Genomic DNA, 15569 nt, shown 5'->3' on the forward strand with positions numbered 1-15569 from the left:
AGGACAAGTAACCTTTCCTATGGGTGAGGGGAGAATGAAGTGTTGCCCAGAAGACATCATGAGGGCACAGGGCGTGACAGGGCGCAGGGAGCACACAGAAGGGATCAGGGAAAGATTCAGAAAAGTGGCTAACATTTGTATAGTTTATCTGTGAAAGTACTGCCACTACTATTATCATCCCCATTTCCCAGATGAGAAAACAGAGACCCAGAGATGTTACAGAACCTGCTCATCAAGAGTATCCAGCCAGTGTGACAATTTATACGGAAGAATCAGGTATCTCCAAAAGCTAATTTATATTAGTCCATAATTTAGCCCAAGGCTTTCTAGGAATAATAGAATTTACTGATCTTAAGGCCATGTAGTTCAATTAATTGAAATTGTGTCCCTTAGCAAATACCAAAGTTTTATGGAATTCTCTGTAATACAGATTCTAGGGACTTCCCTGGCGGTCCAGTGGTTAAGACTTCGCCTTCCAATGAAGCAGGTATGGGTTCGATCCCTGGTCGGGGAGCTAAGATCCCACATGCCTCAGGGTCCAAAAACCAAAACAGAAAACAGAAGCAATAGTGTAACAAATTCAATAAAGACTTTAAAAATGGTCCACATCAAAAAAAATCTTAAAAAAAAATAGATTCTAGATTCAATTCAAAACGTTAAATTTATTTTTTTCTACTACTATCCTACTCAGTGTCACTCAGCTCATAAAGAAAAAAATGTTCTCTATTTGCCTCCAAATTTAGTATTCATTTTCTCTACATCTGTACATTTAAAATACATAGAAAAGTTAAAGCAGCTTTATAAGTCATATTTTAACAAAAGTGTCGATATCTTAAAAAGCTGGCCATCTAGAGATATATGATTTTTCTTGATTGAATTGGATACTATTTTCATCAAAATTATAAGAAAAATTTATTGAGCACTTATTAAGTATAGGGTATTGTCCCGGATTTTAGATGATTGCCTAATTTTGCTTTTAATGTCTTCTGAAAGCGGAGCTTAATTTGGAGTTATTTCTCGAGAATGGGGAGCAGCTGTGACTGATTTATTTAAATACTTTAGAACACTTGAAAATTGTTTTTCTAATTCACCAGAGAATTATTAAATCCTTGTGATTGTATACCCTCTTGAGCAGTATTAGTTTCTCTCTCATGTTTGGACAATTGCTGTGGTCTCATAGCTGTGACTTTGCCAACTATAGCTACTTATTCTTGAGTACCACTGGGCTAATCCCCATAAAGGTCATTTTTATGACATCATTCTCCTACTCAAAACTTTCAGTGGTTCCTCACATTCTTCCAAACAAACTCTCAAGCTTGCATTCAAGGACTCTGTCATTTGGGTACTGCCTACTGTTCAGTACACATTTCCTATTGCTTCCTTTTGCAAACCCTCTGTGGCTGCCACATCCTCTGACCCCCAGGATGCTGCACCCTCCATCCAGCATCTTCCATTCCATCAGCCTCCAGCGTCTCTACCATTCTCTCCAGACCCCCTCCCATGCACTCCCCACATCTTCTTTGAAATCTTTTTTTGATTATCTAAGCTCCTTTCCTCTCTAAAATCCACAATTTAACATTTACCACAGAAGTTGAAAAGTTTTAGAATGGGCAGGGACATGACTGGGGTCATTTATTATCCTTTTACGCAGCTCCTCTCAATCTTGATTCAGTGAAATTGTACTGGATTAAGGATGAGAAGACCTGACTCTACCATCTTCTCCACAGCTGACCTTGGGCCAGCCATATGAGCTCTGTGAGACTCAGTTACCACATCTGTAAAATGGAGATACCTTGCCTACCTGCTCCACAAGTTTGTTTTGAACATCAAATGTGATCATTCATAAGAAAGTGATTCATAAATTCTAAAGCACTAAGTGCTGTTACCATGTCAGATGTCCTTGTACACAGCACAGCCCTCCTGTCTCCCCCACCCCATCCATGCAGTGCTAAAGAACATGGTAGTAGGATGGAGCCAATGAGGACTTAGCAAATACTCTAAAAAAGATGTTCCACAATTCAAGGGTATATCTCTCTGTATTTAAGAGAATTTGACAGATTGTTCATTGTATCCCCCTCAGATGGCTTTCTGGGTTGTGGAAATTTCTGCCACCTCCTGCTACCATATTGGAACTGGCAGGATTTCTGGAATTATCAGGTTCCACCCGGTGCTTAGAGGTACGACCTAAATCTTTAGCTGTCTTTCTCCCATAGAAAATGGTAAACAAATCCTTGTTGGCAAAATGAAGGAATATTTCTTTCTTTTTTTTTTTTTTTGCCTCTCACTGTTGTGGCCTCTCCTGTTGCGGAGCACAGGCTCCGGACACACGCGCAGGCTCAGCGCCATGGATCACGGGCCCAGCCGCTCTGCGGCATATGGGATCTTCCCGGACCAGGGAATGAACCCATGTCCCCTGCATCGGCAGGCGGACTCAACCACTGCGCCACCAGGGAAGCCCGAATATTTATTTCTTATCTTTCAATGAGAATATAATAAATTTTGGTTATTTATATTTACACTTACAAGCACATCTGCTCATGTTATTTCAACCACATTCCTCAAATACACCTTTCTTCAGTGCTAACTGCTCCAAACATCTAAATATCAGCATAGGTACAGAAACCGTTGACTGTTAATACTTTTCACATTTCCTTGCTGAATGTATGCTTTAGAGAAACTTAAGATGATCTGTCTGATCGAGAGGCCCCTTGGTCCTCGAAATGTTCTCAGCTTTTAGCGTTGAAACAACAATAATGATTTGCGTCATTTGTGCACTACACACCAATGACACGAGCTAATTGTGTATCTACTATGAAATAATGTCTATTATTACATGCATAACTACACATTAACTCCATTGGAAACACTGGTAATTACACAGTATGTTACATTAATGCACCTGTGTTATCATCTGATTGCCATATCGTTAATTCAAGTGACCTCTATAAATCTGTTTCCACCATCATTTCCTCATTCTGGGCCTCTTTACAGCACTTTACAGACTGTTAGGAAAACAATCAATTAATCACTTGAACTGCACAGTTAAAACTATTTTTAGAAAAGAGGATCTGAAGTGTGATCTATTGCATTTTTTGTCTGTTTTTCATCACTTCTCCTTTGCTTGATATATGCAAACAACTTTAGATAGAGCTACATTCCATTTCCTTTTGTGTGAAATTAGAACTATTTTCACTTTGGAGAGAATCGCAGCAAGTTTTTGATTAAAAAAAATTTTTAACCTGTCTGGTTCACAAACAGAATCACAGCCTAGACAGGTCTAAGTTCACGCTAAAAAATGTCGATCAAATGTTCACACCAACACATTTAACAAAGGCAAGTTCACGTTTGCTGCTAAAACCTGAGTTGACTCCCAGTCAATTTGCATATCTATCTGGTTACACCAAACTGGACTTTTCTACTATCAATATGGTCCGCACCATCCCCTGTCCTTACAAGTCCCTCATTCAACTGCAAAGCGACTCCAGCCCAAAAGATGAAAACCCCATCAGCATTTTCATAGTTAACGACAGGGCTACAAAACAGAAAGTAACAGCAGGAATCTGAAGCCAGTGCTTTTATTGGACTAACGAACGATATAAATAAAATGGTCCCTGACTGAGCTTCAGAGAATCACTGTCTCTTTATCAGGCCATAGAAAACAGATCCAGGAGGGCAATAAATACGGCACATAACAGAGTGGAATTAAATGATTAGGCCTGAATTAACACCCTTTTTCTGAGCCTCACTTAGTGTTCCATGGCCCCAATGAAACACTGCAATTCACAAACGCTCAAGGCCCATTTAATTTTTATTTCAAGCTAGTTCAGAAGAAGGGATTACCTATAACTCCCCCCATTCCACTGTATAACTCTTGAAGTAACAACACTGATCCTGTCTAGATAACTGTGAGGAAAATAGGCTGTGCCAAAGGACTCACAGATTCTATCCAGAATCTGGCGTCTAAGAAGTCACATTAATTAAAAGGGCCCAAATCCCTGCCCTGTGAAAGTGACAAGGCTGCCCTCGATGGGAAATTAATGAATTAATTAAATCAACTTGATTGGTTCCCATGGTACTGAGAACATAACTCAGCAAATGTTGGTCCACATTTTTTACTTTTTGAAGTGTGACTTTACTATGACAAAGATCCTAAGTCCTAACTGCAAAATGGAATTTAATATCGCCTTGGAGGATAATACATGGTGGCCCCATTCCCCATTATGCTATATGCAATATAAGGTGAGTTAAACTTAAACCGTATTAGAAGGAAATTAATATTGTTCTACCCTTTTCCATTTATACAACGACTCTAGACGTTAGAGGACTTCACTATACCAGTGAAGTACTTAGAAATTTCAGATGAAATATGCAGCCAGATGAAACTGAGGCATAAAATCCACTTTGAATACCTGTGACGTGAAATGATGTATGAGATGGAGGGATATTTATAAGGCAAGGTAGTTGAGAGTCAAATGGTAAGGGGGCTTGCAGTTTTGAGCAACTACTAGATGCTTAGTTTTGGGCTGTTTGCTCATTTAATCCTCACAACGTCCTGTAAAGTAGTTATGATCATTTCCATTTTACAAATAAGGAAACTCAGGCTCAAGGAGTAGTGTATATCTGCCCAAGTTCACACAGAAAGTGTGACATTCAAATTCAGTTCTAGCTGACTCTGAAGCTATACCTTTCCATCAATACTATGGTATCCCTTGCTTAAGAGTGTTAGCGTCACTAGAGCTTTGACTTAGAATTTTCTAGAATAACCAAAGAAGCCAGCCATCATGTAGAAGAGGAGTGAGATTGATTCAATATAGTACCAAGAGGTAGAGAAAGAACCAAAGGGTTTTGGCTCTCTGTGAGAACATTTTTTATAAAGTCCCAGGAGATCCAGACATTTAACCAATTGAGGAACTCCCCTGGAAAGTAGATGAACCAGACTATCCAAGTTTGCTTCGGGTTGTGAGTTATGGCCTGAGTGGAGTCCAGAATTTATCTGTTATTGTCACCTCAAGAAGCATCATGAGCCCTGACTGGAATAGAGCAGGAGGATCCTTCCACATTCTCAAGAATATGGAGCCTGACCATACCCAAGGTTTCCCTAACAGCTCATTATAGCACGTAGTTGTGTACATGACAGTTCGGGAGGGACGCCTATTAGATCAAACCTTCTCTCCCTTGTTACTTTGGACAACAAAATTACTGTAATCCTAACTCAAGTGTATGCTTGAGTACCTTCAGTGAAACATACAGTGACACACACATAAGTTTCTCATGGACTGGCACAGGCATTGAAGACTACATTGTGGAGAAGTTACAATAACGATTTTTTTTCTTTAAAGATAGGGCTTCCCTGGTGGCGCAGTGGTTGAGAGTCCGCCTGCCGATGCAGGGGACACGGGTTCATGCCCCGGTCCGGAAGGATCCCACATGCCGCGGAGCGTCTGGGCCCGTGAGCCATGGCCGCTGAGCCTGCGCGTCCGGAGCCTGTGCTCCGCAACGGGAGAGGCCACAGCAGTGAGAGGCCCGCATACCACAAAAAAAGAAATATTCACTTCAGCTTAAGAATGTCGAACTGTGTCTATCTGTTAAATTATGATTAGACATTTAATAGGCAGAAAAGCATCTAATTGCATGTTCTATGCAGTATCCTTATACATTATTAGTACCCAATAAATTAATTAAAATGCTTTTGACAATTGATGTTACATGGTAATAATTATATCTATTCCTTTATGAGTGATGAATCCCTTGAAATTTTGTTCTGAGAAAAGATCTTTGTTCACTAAAAAGAGATACTAATATGATTTCAGTGAGTTTACTGATTTTTCATTCCTTGGCCAGCGGTTCCTAAGAAGCAAAGGTCTAGATTATAATTGCTCACATCTGAGTCTCAGCTTTAGCGATTGTTCTTGGCTATGGTTTTTAAAAATAACAAGACCCCTGATATCTTCTGGCCTAGACTTAGACACAATCCCAGGCTTTCCTTTGACCTTCACTTTTCAGTAGTAATTTAAGTGAAGTGAAATCTGTCTCCACTGTGTCAGCAATAAGAGCCAAACTACATCTTTGAACTTAAATCCATGATGCTAAACTACAAAGCTACTTCTAGAAGTAGCTGCCTGACCATCTTGGTTTCTTCAAGGTCTAAACCCTTTCATTTGAGTTTGACAATATATTTTTATTTTGAGCTAGATTGTTGTTGTTTTTTTTTTAAAGAAAATGTTGGGGGTAGGAGTTTATTAATTAATTTATTTTTGCTGTGTTGGGTCTTCGTTTCTGTGCGAGGGCTTTCTCTAGTTGTGGCAAGCGGGGCCCACTCTTCATCACGGTGCGCGGGCCTCTTACTATCGCGGCCTCTCTTGTTGCGGAGCACAGGCTCCAGATGCGCAGGCTCAGTAGTTGTGGCTCACGGGCCCAGTCGCTCCGCGGCATGCGGGATCCTCCCAGACCAGGGCTCGAACCCGTGTCCCCTGCATTAGCAGGCAGATTCTCAACCGCTGCACCACCAGGGAAGCCCTTGAGCTAGATTTTGAAGAAGCAAAACTGTCCAGGAAATTATTTTGTCAGATCTTCTACTTTTCTGATTTGACATTACAGAAGCTATCTTCTTGGGTGAATATAGAAATTCTCTGCACCCCAGGCCAAGTCTCAGCTCAAAGTTCCTCTTTATTATATGGGACTTACTGTTATTGTGATTTGAAACCATTCTGTTCACCTATAGTATTTATTTACCTGTTTATTATCCATCTCCTTTCTCTGATATGTCTGTTCCAGAAGAGACGAGGCAGTGCTTGTCTTTTTCGCCACAGTCCTCTAGGCCTAGAATACTTCCTGGAACATAGTAGAAGCCCAATAAATTGTTTACTGACCAGATGAATTGCTATAAATAGAAAAGGTCACAGTCGATATCACTAAAGCATTTAGGTCTCAATACCATTTTTCCCTTCCCCAAATAAAAACTTTACACTTTTCTAATTTCCTACAATAAAAATTTCACTAGCTAAGTCCTTAGCAATATTAATTCCTCACTTCTGTCACTGTCTTTCTCAGGGCCCGAGGCTGAGCCAAACATGACTGAGGTTTTCAAAAGATATATTTTTAATACAATGTTAAAATATACTCACTAGGGGAAGGCTCATAAAATTCAGCTTCAGCCACAAACTGGACTATGGGCTGCCAAGTGTTGCATAAATAAATCATCAAGTCATTTTGGCATCCTGTGGGCCAGAAGGAATATCTCTCTCAGTAGATTTAAAGAGACATGATTCTGAAAGAAACAGGAGCAAAGTGAGTGATTAAACGTGTCCTCTCATATTATTCTTCTAGAGTTTGGACAGGTTCCTTGAAGTGGTAATTGTCCATTTTACCAAGGGCAGATTCTCTTTTATCTCTTTAATTGAAATCCCTTGTGGAGTTGAAAGAACCCATTCCAATATGCACAGCAAATGCCCCCATCCACTTTGCAACTATTGGTACACTTGAAAGAGGAAAATGCAACCCAGCAGTCGGAAGAGCAGGTTACAAGGACAGTTTGTGGCCATGTACGTGTAGCATGGATTCAGATAAGTCAAAGGCCAAGCAAAAGAAATCATGGACGACAGTGGAAAGTGGTCTGTGCTATGAAGGAATCTGGGGTGGATGCACTGCTTGATGGGTAGATTCTGCATCAGTCGCCCAGGGAGGGTGTCCAGACTAGAGCTCACCTATGCTTATTCCACACACACACGTACACACACAAACACTGCGACCGTCTGCTTCCCTGGTCAAGTCTCCCTGGCTTATCCAATCCAGCTTGCTCAACTGCTGAATGCAGTGGCCTTTGGAAACTTACCAGAATGAAGAACACAATAAAAACGATGTGATGTATCCCATTTCCTGTGGATTCAGAAGCCAGGCCGGGAATCTGAATCCTTTCCATGACCTCAAAAAAAAAAAAAAAAAAAAAAGGAAAAGCAACTCTGAGGTTTGCAGAAAACTCTTTTTCAACACTGTTTATAAAAAGAGACTATGTAACCATCAGGGCCAGTGGGGGCAGAACTGCAGCATCTCTTTTCAGAACAGTTGATTAAAACATGGTACCACTGATGTACGAATGTACAAACTCCAACTCATCCGGAGTAACGCCTCAAGATCTGATGTATGCGGTACCTGTGGGAACACACATTCAGACACAGAAACATCAGGCAGGTCCACTTGTACCCCCAGATCTGAATGCGTACACATACGCAGACCCGTGCACACACACACATATGCAGCGATCCCCTTCTTGACAAACATCCCTTTTTTGCTGCCTTGTCTTACATGTAACCATGGCCCAAAATTAAAAATTGTGCTTTGTATTTACTAAAATCCAGGCCAGTTCAGTTTTTACTCTCAGGAAGAAATTTCTTACCTGGCTGCTATCTGTATCTGTCTTAGTCAGTAGCTGATAGGCCCTCCTTGGGTTATTAACCAGTTAGTTTCTCCCAAAAAGGAGACGATTCGCTTCTAACATTACTCAGGGTGTCAAGACATGCAGGTACCAGATCCTCTCATCCTAGTTTATCTTTCATTTAATCTCTAGATTTCTCAGCTCCAGCTGTCAGCTGGCTTCCACTTAATAGCACATTTTTATCTGTTGTTATTGGTGATGGTGGGTTTTTTTTGGGGGGGGGGGTCAGTAACAACTCAATCACCAATATAATGATGACAGAGTTGACAAATTCTGCATTAATGGATTTCCTTCCTGCACCTAGGCTCCAAGCTGCCAAAAGCCAGAAATGGTAAAATAGATTCCAGGCAGTTACAGGTTAAGGATCATTTGCATAAATTAGCAAATTTTGCAAATGAATTCATCTAGTGAGAAGTAAGACACGGGACACTGCATTTTAATAATTGACATTCCACATGAAATGCCTTGTTCTTGAGGAGGAAATTGAGCTCCAGGTTGCTATTAGAACCAGCGGAGCAGCACAAGTGGAAAGAAATGCCATCCCCCATTACGTGAGTTACTGCTCTTGCATAACAACTACCCGCCTTCTGGTGGACTTCTTTTAATAAAAGTACTAGTGCGTGCTCACCGAGAGGGAGAATCGCGAGGAATCTACTCATCAGCAGCATCGAACAGGAAATGAAAATAAAGAGTTCTCTAGGATGCGGCCAGTAACTCTTTACATTCTCTTTCCAAAGTCATCTTTCATTTTCCATTGGGTTTGTCAGCCGGTCACCCCACCCCCTTCCTTTCCAGGTTTATGAAACACTCAGGAGATTATTTAAAACATACAGAGTGTGGGTAAATATTTTTAATTATCCAATTTGGAGGTTGTCTCTCATCCTGTTGCTTAAATTACAAATAAAGATAAGTGGGCTGTGTTGCTGCCTCCTTCTGGCCTAATTTGTTTAAGAACACGCCACGTCGCAGATATTGGTGGGAATGCCAAATTAACGCCTTTCCTAAGGTGTTAGCCAGCCAGTCAAAGTCAGGGTATCCAGAATGTCGGAAGTACAAACTGCTCACATGTACAGTCCAAGAGCTGGGAACAAGTCTACCCTTAATAGTGTTTCCTGGCATAATTTATAATTAACATAAAGTGAATTAAATCACTCACTCGATAGACTTTTTTCCAAGTTCATGTAGAGTAAGCGTGTCATATCGATTAATTCTCAGTGAACTGCAGCAGCCAATAAAATTTCTCCCAGACACTGATAATAATCCAAGATATTGATGGAAGAGGTATCATCATTAATATGGGTATAAGCCTCAAATCATGTACAGAGAACAGGCAGACACAGTTCCTTCCTTGGAAAAGGAACACGATTATTGCTAGCTGCCTATTGTTCTTTCCAATTTGTTAAGCTTTCTGTCTGTTCTCACTTTTCACACTGATAGCCTTTTAATTTTGCCTGCACAACTAAATTCCCCTAGTGGAGCTGTCTGTTTTCACAGGATATCTAATCTGAAAAAGTTAATACACATGAACAAATTAAACGGATTCAAATAGAAAGGACGGATTATATTGACCATATAATTGAGATATTTTCAGTGGCCTTTTTACATGTTCAAAACCACAAATAATTGATATATTAAAAAATTAATGCAACCAGATCTTCTGTCTGTATAATTCAAACAGGCATCTTAACTGATATTTGGGGGGAGGTTTTTTTTTTTTTCTGAATTAACCAGTTGATTTTGGTACTATGTAGGCAAAGCTCCAAAGCCCTACATGTCTTTGTTGATAATATGTGACTATAAAAGAAAGGAACCGACGGCCATTTGATTTATCACTTCTGAGCTTGTGTTAAATGACACGTCACTGATTCACCAAGCTTTTCCTAAACAATAACACCTGTTAGCCATAAATGTTTATGATTTTATATGCATCTTTCTTTCACCTAGGGAATACTAGTTGCTCTCGGGTTAAATAAGTTTGATAGTTTGAGAGGACAATCTTTTGTCTGTGTCTTCCTCGGCATGCTCATGGCAATATCGAATGAGGGAATCCTGACAAGCCTGTTGGCTTGTGAGATGAGCTGCCGTGGCTCTTCTCCCAATAAAGGGTGTGTTCAGACTTGGCTTATGTATAGACCAATAAAGAGAAATTTCCACTGTTCTCTTCAGCAGGCTGAGGATAAATAGCTCTTCCGTTTCTAACATTTAATGTTCACAGACACAAAAACAACTGCTCTGAATATTAAGCCAACATTTGTATTTTTTTTTCCTATGAAGGGGAGAAATCCTTGACTATGAAACAATGGAGGGTCCAGATATAATCTTTCCCATTTTAGAACTGTTTTATTGCATTTTGTTTTCCTTAACAAAGAGGCACTCTAGCCTTAATCTGGTTACTGGATGAAGCATCAACTCACGTGCTTCAACAATTTTCTCTGCAACCTGAGAGCTTAGGACTCCACGGAATGAAATCTCATTCCTGAAGGCAGTGCAGCCATAGCACCGAATGCCCTCTGACAAGGCTGTTACTGCTGGGTTGAGTGCAGCAAATGCTTTCTGTTTTCACATTCTAGAGCAAGGAATAGCATAAATTATCCCTAACTCTTGATTCTGTGATGAAGTAGCCGTCTGGTCTGATAGTACAGTGACAGTGATATAGGAGTGAACACTCTATGCTTGGTCTACTGCACAGAAAAGGACAATAGGACATATTTTAAAATGTCAGGATCCATCAGAACCATATTCAGGAAAGTTCTCATTTGTGAAAATAGATAGTATTGAAGATACATTATGATGCAAATCTAATCATGGCTGCTGGGCTGCTGAATTAAATTAAGGACAAATCTGAATGTCTCCAATTAAAAATGTGTTACTCCTTTTCCTGCCGTGTTTGCCATCTCTGTAAAAAGATGCTTTATTATACTTCTTTCAGGAGGTTGTGTCACAAAGGCTGTTGACCTACCTACTCCTCTCCTTTCATACGTGTATGTGGAACTCTTAGGCTGTAGATGTAGGATGAGTTTAACTATTTCCAGTCAGTTATTAGTGAAAATTGTGTTCACCACTATATGTGTGTTAAGATATATGCATCACTGGTATGGGGGCTATTGAGAAATCACAAGTGTGTGACCACAAGGTGTGTCAACAGACTAGTAAGAGGTATATTTTTCTGATAGCCCCCCTTTGAATTTATTCATCATCCATTCAGTCACTCAGTATTAAATGAGTACTTTTCATATACCAATCACTGAATTTGGGGTGTCTGTGAAGTTTGGGGGAGGAGAACAATAATTTATTTTGATAGTCCTAGTGTGGTTGATGAACATTACATTAGTATGAGTGATTTGCAGCTACACAGTGATCACCTAGGAATGCCCAGAGGCAGTGTCTGTATCATTGCTATAAGAAGACAGTCAGATGATGCCATCCATTAGCAGAGAGGCTGCCTAAAATCATAATAAGGCCACAGACACCCCAAAATGCACCACCAGACGTGGACCTGCCCACCAGAAAGACAAGATCCAACCTCATCCACCAGAACACAGGCACCAGTCCCCTCCACCAGGAAGCCTACACAACCCACTGAACCAACCTTAGCCACTGGGGACAGACACTAAAAACAATGAGAATTACGAACCTGCAGCCTGCGAAAAGGAGACCCCAAACACAGTAAGTTAAGCAAAATGAGAAGACAAAGAAACACACAACAGATGAAGGAGCAAGGCAAAAACCCACCAGACCTAACAAATGAAGAGGAAATAGGCAGTCTACCTGAAAAAGAATTGAGAATAATGACAGTAAAGATGATCCAAAATCTTGGAAATAGAATGGAGAGAATACAAGAAATGTTTAACAAGGACCTAGAAGAACTAAAGAGCAAACAAACAGTGATGAACAACACAATAAATGAAATTAAAAATTCTCTAGAAGGGATCAATAGCAGAATAACTGAGGCAGAAGAACAGATAAGTGACCTGGAAGATAAAATAGTGGAAATAACTACTGCAGAGCAGAATAAAGAAAAAAGAATGAAGAGAATTGAGGGCAGTCTCAGAGACCTCTGGAACAACATTAAACGCACCAACATTCGAATTATAGGGGTCCCAGAAGAAGAAGAGAAAAAGAAAGGGACTGAGAAAATATTTGAAGAGATTATAGTTGAAAACTTCCCTAATATGGGAAAGGAAACAGTTAATCAAGTCCAGAAAGCACAGAGAGTCACAAACAGGATAAATCCAAGGAGAAACACACCAAGACACATATTAATCAAGCTATCAAAAATTTAATACAAAGAAAAAATATTAAAAGCTGCAAGGGAAAAACAACAAATAACACACAAGGGAATCCCCATAAGGTTAACAGCTGATCTTTCAACAGAAACTCTGCAAGCCAGAAGAGACTGGCAGGACATATTTAAAGTGATTAAGGAGAAAAACCTACAACCAAGATTACTTTACCCAGCAAGGATCTCATTCAGATTTGATGGAGAAATTAAAACCTTTACAGACAAGCAAAAGCTAAGAGAATTCAGCACCACCAACCCAGCTTTACAACAAATGCTAAAGGAAATACTCTAGGCAGGGAACACAAGAGAAGGAAAAGACCTACAGTAACAAACCCAAAACAATTAAGAAAATGGTAATAGGAACATACATATTGATAATTACCTTAAATGTAAGTGGATTAAATGTGCCAACCAAAAGACGTAGACTGGCTGAATGGATACAAAAACAAGACCCATATATATGCTGTCTACAAGAGGCCCACCTCAGACCTAGGGACACATACAGACTGAAAGTGAGGGGATGGAAAAAGATATTCCATGCAAATGGAAATCAAAAGAAAGCTGGAGTAGCAATTCTCATATCAGACAAAATAGACTTTAAAACAAAGACTATTACAAGAGGCAAAGAAGGACACTACATAATGATAAAGGGATCAATCCAAGAAGAAGAGATAACAATTGTAAATATTTATGCACCCAACACAGAAGCACCCCAATAGAGAAGGCAAATGCTAACAGCCATGAAAGGGGAAATCAACAGTAACACAATAATAGTAGGGGATTTTAACACCCCACTTTCACCAATGGTCAGATCAACCAAAATGAAAAAAAATAAGGAAACACAAGCTTTAAATAATACATTAAACAAGATGGACTTAATTGATATTTATAGGACATTCCATCCAAAAACAACAGAATACACATTTTTCTCAAGTGCTCATGGAACATTCTTCAGGATACATCATATCTTGGGTCACAAATCAAGCCTTGGTAAATTTAAGAAAATTGAAATCATATCAAGTATCTTTTCCGACCACCATGCTATGAGACTAGATATCAATTACAGGAAAAGATCTGTAAAAAATACAAATACATGGAAGCTAAACAATACACTACTAAATAACCAAGAGATCACTGAAGAAATCAAAGAGGAAATCAAAAACTACCTAGAAACAAATGACAATGAAAACATGATGACCCAAAACCTATGGGATGCAGCAAAAGCAGTTCTAAGAGGGAAGTTTGTAGCAATACAATCCTACCTTAAGAAACAAGAAACATCTCAATTAAACAACCTAACTTTACACCTAAAGCAATTAGAGAAAGAAGAACAAAAAAACCCCGAAGTTAGCAGAAGGAAAGAAATCATAAAGATCAGAGCAGAAATAAATGAAAAAATAAAAATGAAGGAAACAATAGCAAAGATCAATAAAACTAAAAGCTGGTTCTTTGAGAAGATAAAGAAAATTGATAAACCATTAGCCAGACTCATCAAGGAAAAAAGGAAGAGGACTCAAATCAATAGAATTAGAAATGAAAAAGGAGAAGTAACAACTGACACTGCAGAAATACAAAGGATCATGAGAGATTACTACAAGCAACTATATGCCAATAAAATGTACAGCCTGGAAGAAATGGATAAATTCTTAGAAATGCATAACCTTCCAAGACTGAACCAGGAAGAAATAAGAAATATAAACAGACCAATCACAAGCACTGAAATTGAAACTGTGATTAAAAATCTTCCAACAAACAAAAGCCCAGGAACAGATGGCTTCACAGGTGAATTCTATCAAACATTTAGAGAAGAGCTAACTCCTATCCTCCTCAAACTCTTCCAGAATATAGCAGAGGGAGGAACACTGCCAAACTCATTCTATGAGGCCACCATCACCCTGATACCAAAACCAGGCAAAGATGTCACAAAGAAAGAAAACTACAGGCCAATATCACTGATTAACATAGATGCAAAAATCCTCAACAAAATATTAGCAAACAGAATCCAACAGCACATTAAAAGGATCATACCCCATGATCAAGAGGGGTTTATCCCAGGAATGCAAGGATTCTTCAATATATGCAAATCAATCAATGTGATACACCATATTAACAAATTGAAGGAGAAAAACCATATGATCATCTCAATAGATGCAGAGAAAGCTTTCAACAAAATTCAACACACATTTATGATAAAAACTCTCCAGAAAGTAGGCATAGAGGGAACTTTCCTCAACATAATAAAGGCCATATATGACAAACCCACAGCCAACATCGTCCTCAATGGTGAAAAACTGAAAGCATTCCCACTAAGATCAGGAACACGACAAGGTTGCCCACTCTCACCACTGTTATTCAACATAGTTTTGGAAGTTTTAGCCAAAGCAATCAGAGAAGAAGAAGGAATTCAAATCGGAAAAGAAGTAAAGCTGTCACTGTTTGCAGATGCCATGATACTATACATAGAGAATCCTAAAGATGCTACCAGAAAACTATTAGAGCTAAGCAATGAAATTGGTAAAGTAGCAGGATACAAAATTAATGCACAGAAACCTCTTGTATTCCTATACACTAGTGATGAAAAATCTGAAAGTGAAATTAAGAAAAGACTCCCATTTACCATTGCAACAAAAAGAATAAAATACCTAGGAATAAACCTACCTAAAGATACAAAAGACCTGTATGCAGAAAATTATAAGACACTGATGAAAGAAATTAAAGATGATACAAATAGATGGAGAGATATTCCATGTTCTTGGATTGGAAGAATCAACATTGTGAAAATGACTATACTACCCAAAGCAATCTACAGATTCAATCCTTATCAAACTACCACTGGCATTTTTCACAGAACTAGAA

General features: G+C 39.2%; 1 long non-coding RNA gene across 1 annotated transcript in view; it reads left to right on the forward strand.

Moving 5' to 3' along the window:
- The first annotated feature begins 249 nt into the window (after positions 1-249).
- The window catches only part of LOC132521752 (uncharacterized), a 39255-nt gene continuing 23935 nt past the window's right edge, over positions 250-15569 (forward strand). The window contains exons 1-2 of the long non-coding RNA XR_009540951.1: positions 250-276; positions 2081-2177. This is a non-coding gene — a long non-coding RNA (uncharacterized LOC132521752). The remainder of the gene's footprint in view (positions 277-2080; positions 2178-15569) is intronic.

Source organism: Lagenorhynchus albirostris, chromosome 6 (genome assembly GCF_949774975.1).
Source record: "Lagenorhynchus albirostris chromosome 6, mLagAlb1.1, whole genome shotgun sequence".
NCBI classification, from domain to species: domain Eukaryota; kingdom Metazoa; phylum Chordata; class Mammalia; order Artiodactyla; family Delphinidae; genus Lagenorhynchus; species Lagenorhynchus albirostris.